The 22222-nt window shown below is 47.2% G+C and overlaps 1 non-coding gene across 1 annotated transcript; it reads left to right on the top strand.

Annotated features, from left to right (window-relative positions):
* Positions 1 to 18092: 18092 nt before the first annotated feature.
* On the top strand, positions 18093 to 18174 carry TRNAL-UAG (transfer RNA leucine (anticodon UAG)). Its single transcript has one exon. It is a non-coding gene; the product is annotated as a tRNA-Leu (tRNA).
* Positions 18175 to 22222: the final 4048 nt, after the last annotated feature.

Here is a 22222-nt window from a genome sequence, read left to right as displayed (position 1 = left end):
GAGTCTCCTGGCACGCCATATATGATTCTCTTAAAAAGCTTGGGGTAGGGGTCTAGGGGACCCTTTTATAGCCAAAATCACGGCCCTGTATCGCAATACGTCACCTAGGCTGAAGATAAATGGAACTGTAGCACCCTGAGGGCTCGGTTGCTACAGACGTATTGCACCTCACCCAGAGGTGTGATATCTCACTCTCAGGTAAGGATGGAGTGTGGATCAGGACCCGACACCTGCATGCATTACACCACATTGCCGTGGGGCAGGGCGACCAATATGCCCCTGAGATGGGCACGACAGTCCCTGTCCCTGGCTGGAGTGGGGGGAGGGAACACTGAGGAAGGGGAACCCTGTAGTGCAGGAGCAGGGAGGAAGCAGTTCCTGGGTGCATTGAGAAGGGAGTATAAAAGGTGGGCACCATCTTAGTTCAGTGCAGAGAAGTCTGAGCAGAAGTGGCAGGGAGCAGGGGCTCTGCATGAGCTCTGCTCCGGAGGCGGGCCTAGTAACAGAGGCCCAGGCCTGGAAGAGGGAGAAGGAAGGAAGAGGAGCGGAGAAGGCTCCAGGAATGAGGAATGAAGGGATCCCAGGGGTGCGGACGGGCGAGTCGCCACCGCACGCCCGAATCCACCTGCATGGAGGGGTCAGGCCAAAGGGGGAGACCGGTCCCCGAACTAGTGGAGGCAGGAAACGACCCTCAGCTAGAAACTGGAGGCTCTGACATTTTATGTGGCGCAGCCCCTCGCTACACCCGCTAGGAAGGCACCACATAGGGTCAGGGAAACTGGCACCAAGTTTACCAAGAGGAGGCCCGAGGCAGCCGGACAGAAGTGTTGGTAAGAAAGGCCAGACAAAGGACACACAAAGGGGGTCCTGTGAAGTGCTCCAAAGTTATCTGGGAGTTGTCTGAGCCCCTCACCTGGTGAGCACAGTACGACGTGGGCAGCCGTTACTTGCAGACGTGGTCTGGATAATAAGAACTGTGAGTAAAGGCCCTGGACTGCATCACTGACTCCGTGTCGTTACTGCTGCTGCCCTGCACCATCACCCCCATCTTCCGCATACACTGCCCTGAGGCTATACTCCTCCCGTGGGGAGTTATGCTACGCTCTGCTGCACCCTCAACACCAGCCTCAGCGGTCTGCCCTGTAGCGGCGGTTCACTCTGACCGCAATCCACGGGTGGCGTAGTCGGACATTTAAACATCAAAACCACATAAATAGTTCCGCCAATGGTTTGACCGCCCTGAGCCACGGAACCCGGTCGCCGCCACGAAGACTACAACCACCAGCATCCACCAAAAAGGGTCCGGCTCCGGGTGTCCCAAGGCCCAGGGGGTGCGTCAGAACATTTTCATCACCTTTCACAATCACCAATGGGACAAGGCAGGGATGTCCTCTGTCCCCTCTCTTATACATCCTAGTGACGGAGCACCTGCTCTCATCAATTCGCCATAACCCCAATATTAGGTGGATTGAGGTGGGAGGCACCGAGTACAAGTGCTCTCTATTTGCTGATGATGTCCTAGTATATATCACTCAATCACATATATCCATCCATGCTGTTATGGCTGAAATAGATCACTTTGTTACATGGTCAAATTTTAAAATCAATGCAGCGAAGTCTGAGGCCCTCGATGTCTCCCTCCCCAAATCCATATAGGATTCCATCCAGTCCAACTTTCCCTTTGCCTGGCCCTCACAGGGTATCAAATACTTAGGAATTCCTATTCATAGAGACCTCTCCCATCTATGTTATCTTAATTTTGGGCCCTTTATTGAACAATTCCATACAGACCACGGTTGGCAAGTTAGAACTGTAAGATTCACTACGTGAACCGCTGGTGTTTTGTGGAAAAGCACATGTACACCGCGTTCCAAATTAATATGCAAAAAGTGTTTAGGAGTGATAAGGGAAGAATTTGTTTGTTTGTCAGTTAAACTCATTGATGGTGATGTGTGTCAGGGCTCTTTATATCACTGTAAGCAATTGCAGACACCTGTGCTAATTAGTTTGGCAGGTGTGTCCAATGAAAGGCAAGACTACTTAAGAAGGCTCTCTCACATTATTAAGCAGCCTACATTTTCTGCCAAAATGGGAAAGAAAAAGGATGTGTCGGCTGCTGAGAAGCAACAAATTGTAGAGTGTTTAGGTCAAGGCATGACTACAATCAACATTGTGCGATGATCAGGATGAAGTGTCTTGGCAATCAAGAGGTATGTAGCTGATTCACAGTACACACGTGTGCGTGCTGATAAGGGCAAATTGAGGACTCTTTCCTACAGGCAATTACGTCAGGTTGAAAGAGCAGCGGCAAAAAAGCCTTGTCATAGCAGCAGACAAGTTTTTGAAGCTGCTTGTGCCTCCAACGTCCCCCGAACAACAAGATGCAGGGTCCTTCAGAGGTTTGCAGCTGTGCATACGCCATCCTGTCGACCTCCTCTATCCACTTCACACAAGCAGAAACGGCTCCAGTGGGCCAAACATTACATGAAGACTGATTTCAAAACTGTTTTGTTCACGGATGAGTGCCGTGCAGCGCTCGATGGTCCAGATGGATGGAGTGGAGGATGGCTGGTTGATGGACACCCCACGCAAACGCGGCTACAGCGCCAACAAGGAGGAGGTGGAGTAATGTTTTGGGCTGGAATCATGGGGAGAGAGATTGTCGGCCCCTTTAGGATCCCTGAAGGCGCTAAAGATGAACTCCATAATGTATGTGGATTTTCTCAAACAGCACTTCCTGCCATGGTTCAAGAAGAAGAACCGTGTATTTCACAGCAAGATCATTTTTCTGCATGATAATGCACCATCTCATGCTGCACATAAAACATCTGCATCTCTGGCTGATATGGGCATAAAAGGGGACAAACTTATGGTGTGACCCCCATGCTCCCCTGACCTCTACCCCATTCAGAACCTTTGGAGGATCATTAAAAGGAGTGTATATGATGGCGGGAGGCTGTTCACATCTAAGCAACAGCTCTGGGAGGGTATTCTGTCCTCATGCAAAACAATTGAAGCAGAAACCATCCAAAAACTGACAAATTCAATGGACGAGAGAGTTCAGAAGCTCCTTTCGAACAAGGGGTCCTATGTGAAAATGTAACATCACCTAGAATAAAGTTTTGAGTTGAAAACTGTTTGATTTCAGTTTCTAACAACCTGCTAATGCTTATAATTTCAAAAATGACCATTTTTTTGGTCTTTATTAAAATGAAAAGGTTGATCGAAAAGTTTGGGGGATCTAAGAGTGTGGCAACCCAGTAGTCATGATTACTTCGAATTCTGACAATATGAGGGTCATGCTGCAGGTAGTGCAGCAAGAAGGCACTTATGTGTCTTGCGCATCTCGGAGCCCCAAAATTATTTTCCGGGCTAGATGCAGCTAAAAATTATTTTTAATTTTAAATCTGGTGGAGCTTATTATAGATGGCCTAATAGGATCAGTGCTGCACACTGCTACAAAGCCCAAATTATTTTCCAGTCAAGATACAGATAAACATGATTAGTAATTTGAAAGCTTAAAACGTTTGGTAGGGTGATTTTAACCAATCATCAAGCTTTTACTCTCCCCAGGATGACACAGGGGTAGAAAAGTCGTTTCGGATCCATGATTTGTTCATCTTTATGAACGTGAGTCTGTCTACATTATCAGTGGAGAGCCGCGTGCGCTTATCTGTCAGCACACCACCAGCAGCGCTGAACACACGTTCAGACAGAACGCTGGCTGCGGGGCATGACAATATCTCCAAGGCGTAAGTGGCTAGCTCCGGCCATTTATCCAGATTGGAAGCCCAAAAAGAGCAAGGGTCCAGTGACACAGTCGTGGCTTCAATGTTTACTTGGAGATACTCCTGTACCATCGTCTCTAGGCGTTGACTATGTGTCAGACTTCTTGTCTCCTGTGGCCTTGCAAAGGATGGGCTAAAAAAGTGGTGAAATGATTCCGCAAAATTGATGTTACCAGCAGATACTGTGGTTCTGTTACGGTTTGAGTGCTGAACACTTGACGGTCCCACGGTTGGCAAGTTGGAACTGTGAGATTCACTACGTGCACCACTGGTATTTTGTGGAAAAGCACATGTAAGATTCTGCAACAGTCTCTGCTGATACTCCTGCATGCGTGCATCCCTTTCTATGGCAGGAATAATTTCTGCAAATTTACTTTTGTACCGGGGATCTAACAGTGTGGCAACCCAGTAGTCAGGATTATTTCTAATTCTCACAATTCGAGGGTCATGTTGCAGGTAGTGCAGCAAGAAGGCACTCATGTGTGTTGCGCATCCAGGAGCACCAAGTCCCTGTTGTGTTGGTGGCAAGGTAACAATCATGCTTCCTTCCTCTGTCCTCTCCCCCCAACCTCGCACAACAGAAATGTGATCAAGGTCTCCCTCATCTGATGAGTCTTCCATCAGTTCGTCCTCCACTTCTTCCTGGGCTCCTGCACCTTCCTCACTAGTTTGGCTGCTACCATGCGCCCTGGTAAAACCATCTCCCCCACCCTCACATGCCTGCCGCCTTGGTGCTGCCGACCTTCTGGACCTTGCAGATGTTAGCCCTTCCGCATACAACTCCTCCTCCTCTACTTCCTCCACCTCCTCTTGTGCCACCACCTGACTCCGAATTCTGTTTAACATGTGCTCCAGCATGTAAATCACCGGAATAGTCATGCTGATAATGGCATCGTCAGCACTAAACATCTTCGTCGCCATTTCAAAACTGTGCAGAAGGGTGCATAAGTCCCTGATCTGAGACCACTCCTCCAGCGTGATTTGCCCCACCTCTGAATCTCGTTGGCCCAGGCTATACGTCAGAACGTATTGCACCAGGGCTTGTCGGTGCTGCCACAGTCGCTGCAACATGTGCAGAGTTGAATTCCACCGGGTAGGCACATCGCATTTTAGCCGGTGAAGTGGCAGGCCCAACGACTTCTGTAGAGATGTAAGTCGCTTAGCTGCGGGATGCGAACGGCGGAAGTGAGCACACAGCGACCGTGCCCTCTGCAGAAGGCCATCTAGTCTGGGATAGTGGTCTAAAAATTGCTGGACAACCAGGTTCAACACGTGAGCCATACAAGGCACGTGTGTGACATTGCCCCGGCGAAGGGCCGCACCCAGGTTTGCAGCATTGTCGCACACGGCCTTCCCTGGTTTCAGGTCCAGTGGAGACAACCATTCATGAAATTGGTTCTCCAGAGCTGACCACAACTCCTCAGCTGTGTGACTCACATTTCCCAGACATTTCAATGTAAAAACCGCCTGATGACGTTGAGCCCTACTGCCAGCATAGTAAGGAGGTGTGCAGGATCCCTTCTGCGCAGTTAGAAAGCTTGTGGCATGACCAGACAGGCTTTGGGTGCAGGTGGAAGACCGAGAGGAGGTTGAGGAGGCAGAAGCAGTGGAGGAACTTTGACATAAAGAGGATTGACGCACAACTCGTGGGAACGGCAAGACTTGGACAGCAGCCCCTTGTCCTGCTGTCACCATAGTTACCCAGTGCCCAGTCAGCGACATGTAACGCCCCTGTCCATGCCTACTCGTCCAAGTGTCTGTGGTGAAATGCACCCTGTCACACACAGAGTTTCTCAAAGAAGCGGTGATGTTGTGTGCGACATGCTGGTGGAGCGCAGGCACACCTTTCTTTGAGAAGTAGTGCCAACTGGGCATCTGGTACTGGGGCATTGCGACAGACATAAGGTCTCGAAAATCCTCTGTGTCCACCAGGCGGAAAGGCAGCATTTCTGTAGCCAAGAGCTTGCAGATGGTGAAATTCAACCTCTTAGCTTTCTCATGGCTAGGAGGAAATGGTCTTTTACTTGTCCACATCTGAGGGACCGAGGGCTGGCTATTGTGCTTAGACGGGGTTGATAAGGGTGTCCCCGGCAAACTGCCGGTCTGTGAGGAAGATGCAGGCCGACATGTTAGGTTGCCTTCATCCAAAGGTGGTGCTATCGATGTCGGACAGCGCTCAACACCAGCTGGTGTTACCACCTCCAAAGAAAATGATGACCTGCCAATCACGCTGGCTGTTGCGGGTAAAGAGGTGGCAGGTCTGCGCCCCAAAACAGGTGTGACTGCTGTCCCCCCAGTCACAGAGGATGAAGAGGCCGCGGATGCACAAGATATGGCAGACGGTGGTTGGCCCGGCCGGCTAGGCCGCATTGTAGCACACTGAGCTTCCCACTGCAACTTATGCTTCATGTCCATGTGCCGGTTCATGCATGAAGTACTCAAACTATGTATTTTTTGGCCTCTACTTAGCTTTTGCTGACAAATGTTACAGATAACACGAGTTGGGTCATCTTTATCGATCTGAAAAAATGCCCAGGCTATGCAAGGCTTAGCACCCATGCGACCTGAAGAGCCACCACGACTTGTGGTGAGAGGCAGAGCTGTGTTTTAGGATGCAGTTGTTGACGTGCTTCCAGTACTACGTCTCTGTCCAGGAAGGCGCAACCTGACCTCGTCGTCACTAGCATCTTCCTCCACCTCCTCTGCTGACCTCATCTCTTGGCTGACTGTGGGTTGACAGTAAGTGGGATCTCCGACCTCATCATCATCACCCTGTGCGTTATCACACCCGTCGTCCTCAGAGCCAACCTGTTCCTGCCCTGACAAAAAACTAAAGTTGTCGCTCCAATCAGGTATTTGAGTCTTATCATCGTCTTCCTCATTGTCTCCACCAACAGGAGTTACAGTTTGGGAATGAGGGTCTACATTATGGTCAGAACCTTCTGCGTCTGGTCCTGGATCCGACTCATAAAGATTCTGGGCATCAGTGCAGATCATTTCCTCGTCTGGATTCACAGAAGCGCTGGAGTCGACCTCTGATTCCCAGGCTATAGTATGAGTAAACAGCTCTGCAGACTCAACCATCTGTTCTACCTCATACTTAGACGGGCAGCTGGAGATTTGGGAGCTGTGAGGAAGCAAGTGCGATTTGGGTGACACCTTTGAGGACTGGAGTATTTGTGATGTTGAAGTTGATGTGGAGGAGAGCCCACTTAAAGGAGCACTTGATATCCATTGAAGCACCTGCTGTTTTTGTGCCTCATCTGGAATTTGTAGCGATTGGCGTGGCCGTAAGAAAGGGATCTTATCACATTGTCCGCTAAAAGAAGTAGACATTTTAGTTTGGCTGGAAGATGGTCTTTCTTCTGCAGATGTTACTGTTGCTTTAACACCTACCCCACGGACACAACCTTTTTTCCCCTTCCCAACACGCCTATTCCCCTTTCCACCAGCAGCAGGCCTTTTTCCACTCATTTTGGTGGTTAACTAATTCACAACTCTGGAGTTGTTTGCACAAAAAAACAATGGATGGTAACCGAGCAGAGCTGAGTGGCCAAACTGTGGTATTAGGCCAAAACTATTGGCTGGGTTAGATGCAGAAAAAAATTATTTTGAATTTGCAACCTGATGGAGGTCAGTATAGATGGACTAATAGAGAAAGTCCGGCACACTACTAGAAGGCCAAATATTTTTTCAGAGGTAGATGCAGAAAAAAATATATTCAGTTTGCAACCTGATGGAGGTCAGTATAGATGGACTAATAGAACAAGTCCCACACACTGCTAGAAGCCCAAATATTTTTTCAGAGGTACTGTAGATGCAGATAAAAATTAGTTTTAATTTGCAACCTGATGGAGGTCAGTATAGATGGACTAATAGAGAAAGTCCGACACACTACTAGAAGGCCAAATATTTTTTCAGAGGTAGATGCAGAAAAAAATATATTCAGTTTGCAACCTGATGGAGGTCAGTATAGATGGACTAATACAACAAGTCCCGCACACAGCTAGAAGCCCAAATATTTTTTTCAGAGGTACTGTAGATGCAGATAAAAATTAGTTTTAATTTGCAACCTGATGGAGGTCAGTATAGATGGACTAATAGAGAAAGTCCGACACACTACTAGAAGGCCAAATATTTTTTCAGAGGTAGATGCAGAAAAAAATATATTCAGTTTGCAACCTGATGGAGGTCAGTATAGATGGACTAATAGAACAAGTCCCACACACTGATAGAAGCCCAAATATTTTTTCAGAGGTACTGTAGATGCAGATAAAAATTAGTTTTAATTTGCAACCTGATGGAGGTCAGTATAGATGGACTAATAGAGAATGTCCGACACACTACTAGAAGGCCAAATATTTTTTCAGAGGTAGATGCAGAAAAAAATATATTCAGTTTGCAACCTGATGGAGGTCAGTACAGATGGACTAATAGAACAAGTCCCACACACTGCTAGAAGCCCAAATATTTTTTCAGAGGTACTGTAGATGCAGATAAAAATTAGTTTTAATTTGCAACCTGATGGAGGTCAGTATAGATGGACTAATAGAGAAAGTCCGACACACTACCAGAAGGCCAAATATTTTTTCAGAGGTAGATGCAGAAAAAAATATATTCAGTTTGCAACCTGATGGAGGTCAGTATAGATGGATTATTAGAACAAGACCCACACACAGCTAGAAGCCCAATATTTTTTCAGAGGTAGATGCAGAAAAAAATATATTCAGTTTGCAACCTGATGGAGGTCAGTATAGATGGACTAATAGAACAAGTCCCACACACTGCTAGAAGCCCAAATATTTTTTCAGAGGTACTGTAGATGCAGATAAAAATTAGTTTTAATTTGCAACCTGATGGAGGTCAGTATAGATGGACTAATAGAGAAAGTCCGACACACTACTAGAAGGCCAAATATTTTTTCAGAGGTAGATGCAGAAAAAAATATATTCAGTTTGCAACCTGATGGAGGTCAGTATAGATGGACTAATACAACAAGTCCCGCACACAGCTAGAAGCCCAAATATTTTTTCAGAGGTACTGTAGATGCAGATAAAAATTAGTTTTAATTTGCAACCTGATGGAGGTCAGTATAGATGGACTAATAGAGAGAGTCCGACACACTACTAGAAGGCCAAATATTTTTTCAGAGGTAGATGCAGAAAAAAATATATTCAGTTTGCAACCTGATGGAGGTCAGTATAGATGGACTAATACAACAAGTCCCACACACAGCTAGAAGCCCAAATATTTTTTCAGAGGTACTGTAGATGCAGATAAAAATTAGTTTTAATTTGCAACCTGATGGAGGTCAGTATAGATGGACTAATAGAGAAAGTCCGACACACTACTAGAAGGCCAAATATTTTTTCAGAGGTAGATGCAGAAAAAAATATATTCAGTTTGCAACCTGATGGAGGTCAGTATAGATGGACTAATACAACAAGTCCCGCACACAGCTAGAAGCCCAAATATTTTTTCAGAGGTACTGTAGATGCAGATAAAAATTACTTTTAATTTGCAACCTGATGGAGGTCAGTATAGCTATACTAATAGAGAAAGTCCGACACACTACTAGAAGGCCAAATATTTTTTCAGAGGTAGATGCAGAAAAAAATATATTCAGTTTGCATCCTGATGGAGGTCAGTATAGATGGACTAATACAACAAGTCCCACACACAGCTAGAAGCCCAAATATTTTTTCAGAGGTACTGTAGATGCAGATAAAAATTATTTTTAATTTGCATCCTGATGGAGGTCAGTATAGATGGACTAATAGAGAAAGTCCGACACACTACTAGAAGGCCAAATATTTTTTTCAGAGGTAGATGCAGAAAAAAATATATTCAGTTTGCAACCTGATGGAGGTCAGTATAGATGGACTAATACAACAAGTCCCACACACAGCTAGAAGCCCAAATATTTTTTCAGAGGTACTGTAGATGCAAATAAAAATTAGTTTTAATTTGCAACCTGATGGAGGTCAGTATAGATGGACTAATAGAGAAAGTCCGACACACTACTAGAAGGCCAAATATTTTTTCAGAGCTAGATGCAGAAAAAAATTATATTCAGTTTGCAACCTGATGGAGGTCAGTATAGATGGATTAATAGAACAAGACCCACACACAGCTAGAAGCCCAATATTTTTTCAGAGGTAGATGCAGAAAAAAATATATTCAGTTTGCATCCTGATGGAGGTCAGTATAGATGGACTAATACAACAAGTCCCACACACAGCTAGAAGCCCAAATATTTTTTCAGAGGTACTGTAGATGCAGATAAAAATTAGTTTTATTTTGCAACCTGATGGAGGTCATTATAGATGGACTAATAGAATGATGCTATGCCCAAAAGATTTTACTTCACTAGGTGCAGTAAAAAAATTGGTATTCTATACACAGGTGGTATATCTTGCAACACAGATAGGCTACTCCACTGACTAACACACTCTGCAATAGGCCAAAAAGGATTAGCTTTGCTAGATTCAGCCAAATGCTGTGAAAAAAACTTGCACAGCACTGGCACAGACCTGCCTGGCAAAAACTGATAGGAACTCATGTAACCTAGTCCTGAAAAGGACTCCAATTACAATTAGTCTTTACTCCCACAACCTATCTATTTAAGAGCACAGACCTCCCTGATAAAAGTCGTAGGAAATGCTGTAACCTTGTCCTTAAAAGGACTGCAATCACAACTATTCCCTACTCCCAAGCTATCTGTATATTTGTGCGAAAATTGGCTTGAAATTAACAAGGTATAGCACACACAGCAACAGCGGTGCCGTCTAACACGCAGCTGCAGCAGTGAGAAAATGGTGGCGACGGGGAAAATGGCTTGGTCTTATAGGGCAAGGACATGTGACATACACTGCCAATGACACATGCCCTTGCTTGTGTGAAAAAAAGCACTTCGCTCCGTGTGTGCGCTGCTGATAGGCTGACAGATTGCACCTCCCCACTGTAAATGCGGGAAAGAGAAAAAAAAATGGAGATCTTCATTGTTCCTGCAGAGATCCATCCCCTGCCCCTCCCCCCACCCCGCTGTACACTCAAACTGCGTATTAACATTAATTTTCATCATTACTGAGAAAAAATCCAGTTATGATTTTGGTGCACGAACAGTTATCGAACATAACCTCGAACAGCCGAATTTTTCTCAAATTGTTCGTGTTCGCCGAATGGCTCGAACACCGCCCAAAACAGCTCGAATTTGAGATTGGCGAACAGTTCGAGTAGAACAACGCTCATGTCTAAATGCCATCAAGCAGCAGAGCGACGTGTGGTTTGTGCCAGCGAATCTCCAGCCAGGCATGGTAGTGTGTGACAATGGCCAAAATCTGGTGCAGGTCTGGGCCTAGGAAACCTCACTCACATCCCATGTTTGGCATATGTGCTCAACTTGGTCGTGCAGAGTTTTTTGAGGGACTATCCGGATCTTGATGCACTGCTTCACAAGGTCCGCATAGAGTGCGCTCACTTGCGGCGTTCCAGCAACGCAAGATCACGCATTGCAGCTCCGCAGCGCCGATTACGTCTTCTGGAACATCGCATCATATGTGACCTACCCACCAGGTGGAATTCAACATTACATATGTTGGAGAGGTTGTGTGAGCAGCAGGCAGCAGTAATGGAGCACCAGCTGCAGCAGGCGCAAACAAGTCGCAGTGCGCGCCGTTCACACTTCACCACCACTGAGTGGGCCTCTATGAAGGACATTTGCCAGTTTTTGCGTGCCTTCGATTATTGCACGCGGATGGCGAGTGCGGATGATGCACTAGTCAGCATGACTATCCCCCTTATCTGCCTGCTTGAAAAAACACTGCAAGCACTAAGGGACGAGGTTTTGGAATAGGTGGAGGATGAGGAGTCACAAATGCCATCTGCTTCTCTACAGTCTGCGCAACGTGGTTCCTCACAAAGGCCTAGGCAGGGGACACTTTGTGAGGAGGATGAGGAGGAGTTAATGGATGGGGAAGACATCTGTCCAGAGGAGGAAGGTACACAATGCTCTAGTAGTCAGTATCTAGAGCAAGGGTGGGGTGATGCAGAGCAGGCAGAGATCACGCCTCAAGCAGGGGACAGCGTTTCTTGGCCAGTTGGCAGTCTGCAGCACATGGTTTATTTCATGCTGCAGTGCCTGAGAAACGACCACCGCATCGCCCATATTCTCAACACGGCTCATTATTGGGTGTCCACCCTCCTAGATCCTCGCTACTGGGACAACTTACAAAGCCTCATAACACCGTTGAACCGGGAGCGTAAAATGCGGGAGTACCATGACGCACTGGTGCATTCCATCATGTTCTCCATTCCAACCAAGAGCAGTGCTGCTAGTGCTTTACAAAGCAGCTCAGTGCGTTGAGGCAGTGGAGGAAGCTCTGCAAAAAGAGGGAGCAGAAGCAGCGCCTCAGTACAAGGCAAGACCAGTATGGCCGAAATGTGGCAAAGTTTTGTGTCCCCGCCGCCACAAATGTCTACACCATCACAGACGGCTCCAGTCAGCAGGAGGCAACGTTTCCGTCAGATGGTGACAGACAACAGGTCTTGTCCTCTTAGTGTACTCCCTAATGGCTCTTCTCCCTTCAAGTTTTGGATCTGTAAGCTGGATACATGGCCAGAGCTTAGTCAGTATGCATTGGAGGTGCTAGCTTGCCCTGCTGCTAGTGTATTATCGGAACGTGTCTTTAGTGCGCAGGTGATGTACTAAAAGACCGTCGCATGCGACTATCCTCCGATAACATTCACCGGCTTACTTTTCTCAAAATTATCAAGGCCTGGATCTCTCATGAATTTGCCAGTCCTCTTCCAGAATAAATAATTGGTTGGCAACAGTATCCAGGTCTCCTGTTGTGTTCATGTTTCTAACACCTGAACTGTAATCCCTGAGCTCCAACACCGCCAGTTGGCGCTCGGAAGTGCCGTCTGCACAGTCAACACTTGCTGCCGTGTTATTGGGGTTCAGTAACGTCAGCTGTTCCCCTGCTGTGCGGACTGCAATTTCTCCTGCTCTGTCCACATTCTCACTACTACAGATTTTAAAGTTGCTCCAATTACACCTCTGGCTCCTCTGTTTTCAGTATTATCCCTGAGCTCCAACACCACCAGTTGGTGCTCAGAAGTGCCGTCTGCACAGTCAACACTTGCTGCTGTGTAATTGTGGTTCAGTAACGTCAGCTGTTCCCCTGCTGTGTGGATGGCAATTTCTTCTGCTCTGTCCACATTCTCACTACTACAGATTTTAAAGTTGCTCCAATTACACCTCTGGCTCCTCTGTTTTCAGTATTAACCCTGAGCTCCATCACCGCCAGTTGGCGCTCGGAAGTGCCGTCTGCACAGTCAACACTTGCTGCCGTGTTATTGGGGTTCAGTAACGTCAGCTGTTCCCCAGCTGTGTGTCCGGCAAATTCTCCTGCTTTGTCCACATCCACTGTACTACTGATTTAAAACTTTCTCCAATTACACCTCTGGCTCCTCTCATTTTTGTATTTACCCTGTGCTCCAATACCGCTAGTTGCTGCTCAGAAGTGCTGTCTACACAGTCAACGCTTGCTCCAGTGTTATTGGGGTTCAGTAACGTCAGCTGTTCCCCAGCTGTGTGCCCGGCAAATTCTCCTCCTCTGTCCACATTCACACTACTGCAGATTTTAAAGTTGCTCCAATTACGCCTCTGGCTCCACTCTGTTTTTAGTATTTACCCTGAGTTCCAGCACCGCAAGCTGTTTCCCAGCAGTGTCTTTGGCACGGGTACTCCCTCCTGCCCAGCCTGGTTCCAGCACGCCAGCTGTTTCCGGGTAGTGTCAACGTCACTTTGCCTTCAATGCGTTGTCCTGTCGTGTTGCGGTCGGGTTAGCCGACTCTATGGTGCCTGCAGTTTAGGTGACTCCTATGTGGGCTGCCGGATCTGGCAATGAAGGCTGGTTCCATAGTGCCAATAGGACAAGCACACCCTGTAGCACTGTGGATTTTGGTAACTGCGGCCGGCTCGCGGCCTTGAAACTTTTTTTTACATGGGTACTTTCTGCTACCCATCCGGGTTCCAGTACCGTTAGCTGGTTCTCGGCAGTGCCTTTGGCTTAGGTGCCTCCTTCTCGGTATCCAAGTTCCACGAATGTCTGCTGGTCCTTGGTAGTGCTTTCTGGCACAGGAACCTCCTGCTTACTAACCGAGTTCCAGTACTGTCAGCTGGTCTTTGGTAGTTCCATTTGATCTTGAACCTTCTGCTACCCATCCGGGTTCCAGTACCGTCAGCTGGTCCTCAGTAGTTCCATTTGCTCTTGTACCTTCTACTACCCATCTGGGTTCCAGTACCGTCAGCTGGTTCTCGGCAGTGTCTTTGGCACGGGTACTCCCTCCTGCCCAGCCAGGTTCCAGCACGCCAGCTCTTTCCGGGTAGTGTCAACGTCACTTTGCCTCCAATGCGTTGTCCTGTCGTGTTGCGGTCGAGTTAGCCGACTCTATGGTGCCTGCAGTTTAGGTGACTCCTATGTGGTCTGCGGCATCTGGCAATGAAGGCTGGTTCCATAGTGCCAATAGGACAAGCACCCCCTGTAGGACAGTGGGTTTTGGTAACTGCGGCCGTCTCGCGGCCTTGAAACTTTTTTTTACATGGGTACCTTCTGCTACCCATCCAGGTTCTAGTACCGTCAGCTGGTTCTCGGCAGTGCCTTTGGATTAGGTGCCTCCTTCTCGGTATCCAAGTTCCACCAATGTCTGCTGGTCCTTGGTAGTGCTTTCTGGCACAGGTACATCCTGCTTAGTAACCGAGTTCCAGTACCGTCAGCTGGTCCTCGATAGTTCCATTGGCTCTTGTACCTTCTGCTACCCATCCGGGTTCCAGTACCGTCAGCTGGTCCTCGGTAGTTCCTCAGCCTTCTTGTACCTTCTGCCACATTTCCAAGTTCAAGATTTTTGAAATGGTTCTTGGTAATTACTCTGGATCTCCCTGATGAGTACCCTGAAGGCGAGGACCCTGAAGACCAACCCAAAGAAGACGAGGATCCCGAAGACGACGACCCTGAAGACGAGGAACCTGAAGACCACCCCGAAGAAGACGAGGATCCTGAAGACCACCCCGAAGAAGACGAGGACCCTGAAGACGAGGACCCTGAAGACCAACCCAAAGAAGACCAAGAAGATGACCCTGAAGAAGTTGACCAAGAGGACAAAGAAGAGAAGACAACCACCAAGATACTGAAGAACAAGAGACAGAAAACCAAGAAGCAGAAGTACAAGAAGCTGCAGAAAAAAAGCGGAAGAACATTAAGCATAAGACTAAAAATCAGAGCAAAAGATAATATCTAAATTATAAGCAGAAGATGACTAAGCAATGTATGGGGGTGAGTCCATTCCTCCTCATGGTGCCACTTGAAAAGACCTGCTGCTGCAGGCCAAACTGAACGCGGACAAATCCTGTTGCAAATCTTTTGTGACGGGCAGAACGAAAGGTGTAATGTTCATACTTTTATAGATAACAACTACAGGAATAAAATAAGAATATGTCACAAATAAGAATATGATGAAGAAGAAGAATATGAAGAAGATGAAGAAGTAGAATATGAAGAATAATAATAGTTGAATAAGAAGAATATGAAGAATGTAAAAAAAAAGAATAATATGAAGAAGGTGAAGAAGAAGTGGATGAAAAAGATGCTGATGCTGAGGATGATGAAGGAGAAAGTGTTGGAGAAGTAAAAAAGAAGGTGAAGAGCATGGAAGTAGTGAACATAAATATCTGACAAAATATAAAAATACTTAACATAGTCAATATTTCCATAACTCAGAACGTCTTTAAAAAAATATTAATTCCTGCTATTCCATTTGATTGGGCTAAACCTCTATGCCTTTATTGTCTCCCCCACCTCCCCCAATACATTCTACATTATTCTTAGTTGTTTTCCTTCATGGAGAATTAACCTACAGTGAAAGAAAGGGTTTATTTTCATTCCGATATTTCTGTCCCATTGACATGCATTGGTTTCCGGTATCGGAATCGGCGATATCCAATACTTTTCGGGTATCGGTCCAATCCAATCCGATCCGATATTTGCCGATATCGGAAGGTATCACTCAACACTAGTGGTCCGACCGCATCACTCGACTGAAACTGCCCTGACCAAAGTCACCAACGACCTACTAAATGCCAAATCCAAGCGACACTACTCCATCCTCCTCCTTCTGGACCTGTCATCTGCCTTTGACACAGTGGACCATTCCCTCTTACTCCAGATTCTCTCATCTCTTGGCATCACGGACTTGGCTCTATCTTGGATCTCCTCATACTTAACAGACAGGACATTCAGCGTCTCCCACTCATGCACCACCTCCTCATCTCGCCCCCTATCTGTCGGTGTCCCCCAAGGTTCAGTTCTAGGACCTCTGCTCTTCTCCATCTACACCTTTGGCCTGGGACAGCTCATAGAGTCTCACGGCTTTCAGTATCACCTCTATGCTGACGACACACAGATCTACCTCTCTGGACCCGATATCTCCTCCCTACTAACCAGAATCCCACAATGTCTGTCTGCCATCTCATCCTTCTTCTCCGACAGGTTTCTAAAACTCAACATGGATAAAACAGAGTTCATCATCTTTCCACCCTCTCATTCACATCCCCCATCCGACCTATCCATCAACGTCAATGGCTGTTCACTCTCCCCAGTCCCACAAGCTCGCTGCCTTGGGGTAACCCTGGACTCTGATCTCTCCTTCAAGCCACATATTCAAGCCCTTTCCACCTCCTGCCGACTCCAACTCAAAAACATCTCCCGGATCCGTGCATTCCTCAGCAAAGACTCTGCAAAAACACTAGTGCATGCCCTCATCATATCCCGCCTCGACTACTGCAACCTCCTGCTCCGTGGCATCCCTTCCAATACTCTTGCACCTCTCCAATCTATCCTAAACTCTGCTGCTCGACTAATCCACCTGTCCCCCCGCTATTCCCCGGCCTCTCCTCTCTGCCAATCCCTTCACTGGCTCCCTATTGCCCAGAGAATTCAGTTCAAAACTCTAACCATGGCATACAAAGCCATCCACAACCTGTCTCCCCCATACATCTGTGACCTAGTCTCCGAGTACTTACCTGCACGCAACCTCCGATCCTCACAAGATCTCCTGCTCTACTCCCCTCTTATCTCCTCCTCCCACAATCGTATACAAGATTTCTCCCGTGCTTCCCCCCTACTCTGGAACTCTCTACCCCAACATATCAGACTCTCGCCGACCGTGGAAACCTTCAAAAGGAACCTGAAGACCCAACTCTTCCGACAAGCCTACAACCTGCAGTAAACACCACTGCACAACCAGCTCTACCCTCACCTACTGTATCCTCACCCATCCCTTGTAGACTGTGAGCCCTCGCGGGCAGGGTCCTCGCTCCTCCTGTACCAGTCGCTGACTCGTTTTGTTAAGATTATGTAAATGCTTTGGTTATGTATATCCCTATCACATGTAAAGCGCCATGGAATAAATGGCGCTATAATAATAAATAATAATAATAATAATAATAGTGGTCAATAATGATGTTGAGAAGACTGAACTTTTAAATTCCTATTTTGCTGTGTTCTATAAGAAAGCAAATGTAACATCAAGTGATCTTCACTGTGCTGTAGAAGAAAAGGAACATGTGAACAAGTCATACGTATGAATACTGCATATGAGTGGTCATGTTGGCTTTAGGCATCAGAATTATTTACATAATTTACGATCCTTGTTACATCTATGTCAGTTAAATCAATGATCAATCATTCTCAAAATTTGCCAAAATCAATCTTGGTCAAAAGAAGTCTAACTGCTAGCTCATATCCCTGCTGCCTTTTTAGGTTTATCAACACAGGATGAGCAGAGTGATTAGCAAACATAAACAGAGCCATGCTGCTTCTGCTGCTTTCCAGTAAGTCACCCTAGTGATGGATTCAAAGCTACACTGCTCTGCACTGCTGTATAATGTCTTCCTTGCTGCTGATTCTGATTATCTGTTACGTACAGGCAGGGGTGTAGGAATCCTTCATGTTTGAGTGTCCTGTAAATGGGAGATCATAGCAAGTAATCTATACGACCTAATTCAGTGATATCTAAAAATTAGTGGATGAGCCAACAGAGGAAAGATTAGTTAAATATCTGGATTCAAGTCATATGTTTTGTAAAATGGTGCCCCAGAGTCATTGCACAAACAAATCCCTGATAATTATGTTGCTGTTGCATAATAACATTGGTCTTTTTGTCAAATTGGATATAAAATATTTTCTGCCACTTACATCAAAAGCAAACTTCTGATATAAATAAGTTTGAGCATCTATATGAGGTAGCGTGGCCGAGTGGTCTAAGGTCCTGGATTTAGGCTCCAGTCTCTCTGGAGGAGTGGGTTCAAATCCCACTGCTGCCATTATTTATTTGGATCAAATTTTTACCAAAAATTAGGAAACGGTTGAGGAAGTAAAGGGGATTGAGAACTTAGGAGGCAGCGATCATGCTATCTTATCATTTTGTACTACAAAAGGAGGAAAACCTGCGAAAACTGAGATTTTAAGATTGGACTGTAGAAATGCAGTTTTTAATGGACTCAGTAAAAAGGAAGGAAAGGTAGGATGTTCTAAAGAAAAGAAATGTCCAGGAAGGATGAAAATTTTGCTAAATTAAATTCTTACTGCACAATCAGTAACAATCTCGAAAAAAAGGAAGAATGGAAAGCATTTATGGAGACCAGGATGGCTGAATACTGAACTTAAAAACTTGATAAAAAGGAACAAAAAAATAAATATCAGTTGGAAAGAAGGGTTCATATCTAAAGATTAGTGTTGAGCCACCCCCGTAGTGTTCGAGTTCGGTTCGGTTCGTCGAACTCCCGTGTGTTCGTCGAACTGTTCGTCGAACACCTTCGAACACCGTTAAAACCAATGGCAGGCAAACAAAAACACATAGAAACACATAGAAAACACCTTCAAAGGTGTCCAAAAGCTGACAAATTGCTCAGAAGACACAACTAACACATGGAAAAGTGACAAGTACATATAGTCATGCGAAAAGAAAAGAGGTGGAGGAGTAAAAGGAGGGGGAGACACAGATATAGGCATGTCATGCCCTTCTAAAATCCAAAAAGTGAGAAGCCGACACGGCCAGTCCGTTCCTGCCCGTGCCACCTCTGTGTCGCCGGGTTTGTGCCAGAGCAGCGGTGGACCCTGACGGCCAGCCCCCCTATCCCAATACTGGTGCCTGTCCGCCGGTGGGTCGAGGCCCCCCACGGTGGGGGGGGGGAGTAACATCTGCAGAAGAAAGACCATCTTCCAGCCAAACTAAGATGTCGACTTTTTTTTCGTGGACAATGTGATACGATCCCATTCTTACGGACACGCCCATCGCTACAAATTCTAGATGAGGCACAAAAACAGCAGGTGCTTCAACGGATATCAAGTGCTCCTTCAAGTGGGCTCTCCATCACCTCAATTTCAACATCACAAATACTCCAGTCCTCAGAGGTGTCACCCCAATCGCACTTGCTTCCTCACAGCTCCCAAGTCTCCAGCTGCCCGTCTGAGTATGGGGTAACACAGATGGTTGAGTCTGCACAGCTGTTTACTCATACTATAGCCTGGGAAACGGAGGTCTGCTCCAGAGCTTCTGTTAATCCAGATGAGTAAATGATCTGATCTGATGCCCAGAATCTTTATAAGTCGGATACAGGACCAGATGAAGAAGGTTCTGAGCATAATGTAGACCCTTGTTCCCAAACTGTAACTCCTGTTGGTGGAGACAATGATGAAGACGATGATGAGACTCAAATACCTGATTGGAGCGACAACTTGACTTTTCGGTCAGGGCAGGAAGAGGTTGGCTCTGAGGACGACGGGTGTGATAACACACAGGGTGATGTTGACGAGGTTGGAGATCCCACTTACTGTCAACCCACAGTCAGCCAGTCGATGAGGTCAGCAGAGGAGGTGGAGGAGGATGTGACTAGCCCTGGGGATGGGGATGACTCGGTACCCGGGCCTTTGCCTGGCCTTGGGGATGTCGCGGTGGTCGGCTCCCTGACCCGTACCCTGGGGTCTCTCTTTAAAACGGTGGATAAAAGTTAATTTTATAAGAGTTCATGACGCCACCTGTGGTATCTGGTGACAAGCACCAGCGCTGCAGCAGTCCACTGAGGCCGGTGATAAGGCAGCTCGATGGTATAGCTCCCCACAGGTGGAGCTAGGTCTCAGGGCAGCGTATGCAGGGGGAATGCAGGACATGCGAGACCCAGCTGGGTCAGAGCAAGAACGGGAACGGACACGGTAGTCACTTCAGATCCTTTTACTGGTGGAAATTCAGGCACATCCCGGAGCACTGTAGGGTGAAGGGTGCATATCAGGATCCTCCCCAATGAGCGGGTGTAGGGCCTCCTGTTTCTTGCCTCTGCGTAGTAAGTTTCTGACCTGCCTGGAGCTAGGCCTAACTTTGTCTCTGTCCTGCGCTGGCTGACCTTGTGGTAGGGCCTTCTCTTGGAGTTCACGCTCCCAGTATGCGGGGCCTAAGCGTCTCCTGGCTCTGTTACATACCAGCACCTTAGCGATCCTGGGACTTGTAGTTCTCCAGGGATTCCGGTTATGCCTTACTGGGTCATAGAGATACCGGTAAGCTCGGATCCTGTGTCCGGTAAATGCTTCGGGGTGAGCTGGTTAAGCTCCTCTGCCCCTTATGTACTAACTCGCCACTCGCCTTCGGCCTACTCGGGCCCTCACTAGGCTATACAAACTAACGGCAGCTTGCCGCGCTTCACTGATCTTACGGCACCGGCACACCTTAAGCTCTATCTGGGCTCCCTGAATCTAGCAAGCAGGAGCCTCGTGCTCCACTGCTGAACTATTAACTGCGTTCTCTAGACTAGACTGAGCTCCACTGCAGACTGACCTCTCTTAGGCTTCTCTACTGCAGGAACTCTTCAGAGTAACTGAACTGCCTAGCTCCACCTTCCCTATTTATATCCCTAATGGGCTCCCTCTGCTGGTCTGAGGTGGAAGGTGGAGATGTGTGAATGTTTATGGGGGCCTCTTGTGGAGGATTCCATCAATGCACTCTTCTAGGATCTGTGATACCAAGCGCAGCGGGGCATCACAGATGCTATTGACGACGAGGTTAGGTTGCGCCTTCCTGAACAGAGACGGAGTACTGGAAGCACGTCAACAACTGCATCCTCAACCACAACTCTGCCTCTGACCACAAGTCGTAGTGGCTCTTCAGGTCACATGGGCTCTAAGCCTTGCATAGCCTGGGCATTTATTCAGATCGATAAGGATGACCCAACTCGTGTTATCTGTAATATTTGTCAGCAAAAGCTAAGTAGAGGCCAAAAAATCCATAGTTTGAGTACTTCATGCATGTACCGTCACATGGATATGAAGCATAAGTTGCAGTGGGAAGCTCACTGTGCTACAATGCGGCCTAGCCGGCTGGGCCAACCACCGTCTGCCCCATCTTGTCAGCCGCAGCCTCTTCATCCTCTGTGACTGGGGGGACAGCAGTCACACATGTTTTTGGACGCAGACCTGCCACCTCTTTACCCGCAACAGCCAGTGTGATTGGCAGGTCATCAGTTCATTGGGAAGTGGAAACACCTGTTAGTGTTGAGCGCTCTCCAACATCGAGAGCACCACCTTTGGATCAAGGCAACCTAACATGTCCGCCTGCATCTTCCTCACAGACCGGCAGTTTGCCGGGGACACCCTACTCAACACCGTCTAAGCACAACAGCCAGCCCTCGGTCCCTCAGATGTGGAAAAGTAAAAGACCATTTCCCCCTAGCCATGAGAAAGCTTAGAGGTTGAATTTCACCATCTGCAAGCTGTTGGCTACAGAAATGCTGCCTTTCCACCTGGAGGACACAGAGGATTTTCAAGACCTTATGTCCGTCACAGTACCAGATGCCCAGTCGGCACTATTTCTCAAAGAAAGGTGTGCCTGCGCTCCACTAGCATGTCGCACACAACATCACTGCTTCTTTGAGAAACTCTGTGTGTGACAGGGTGCACTTCACCACAGACACTTGGACGAGAAGGCATTGCCAGGGGCGTTACATGTCGCTGACTGGGCACTGGGTAACTATGGTGACAGCAGGACAAGCGGCTGCTGTCCAAGTCTTACCGTCCCCACGAGTTGTGGGTCAATCCTCTTTATCTCGAAGTTCCTCCACTGCTTCTGCCTCCTCAACCTCCTCTCGGTCCTCCACCTGCACCCAAAGCCTGTCTGGTAATGCCACCTGCTTTCTAACTGCGCAGAAGGAATCCTGCACACCTCCTTACTATGCTGGCAGCAGGTCTCAACGGCATCAGTGTTTACTTTGAAATGTCTGGGAAATGTGAGTCACACAGCTGAGGAGTTGTGGTCAGCTCTGGAGACCCAGTTTCATGAAAGGTTGTCTCCACTGGACTTGCAACCAGGGAAGGCCATGTGCGACA

This window comes from Phyllobates terribilis, unplaced genomic scaffold (genome assembly GCF_046119375.1).
Source record: "Phyllobates terribilis strain yellow unplaced genomic scaffold, ASM4611937v1 Scaffold_11__3_contigs__length_659146591, whole genome shotgun sequence".
Taxonomy (NCBI): Eukaryota; Metazoa; Chordata; class Amphibia; order Anura; family Dendrobatidae; genus Phyllobates; species Phyllobates terribilis.
This window is presented reverse-complemented; position numbering and strand designations above follow the sequence as displayed.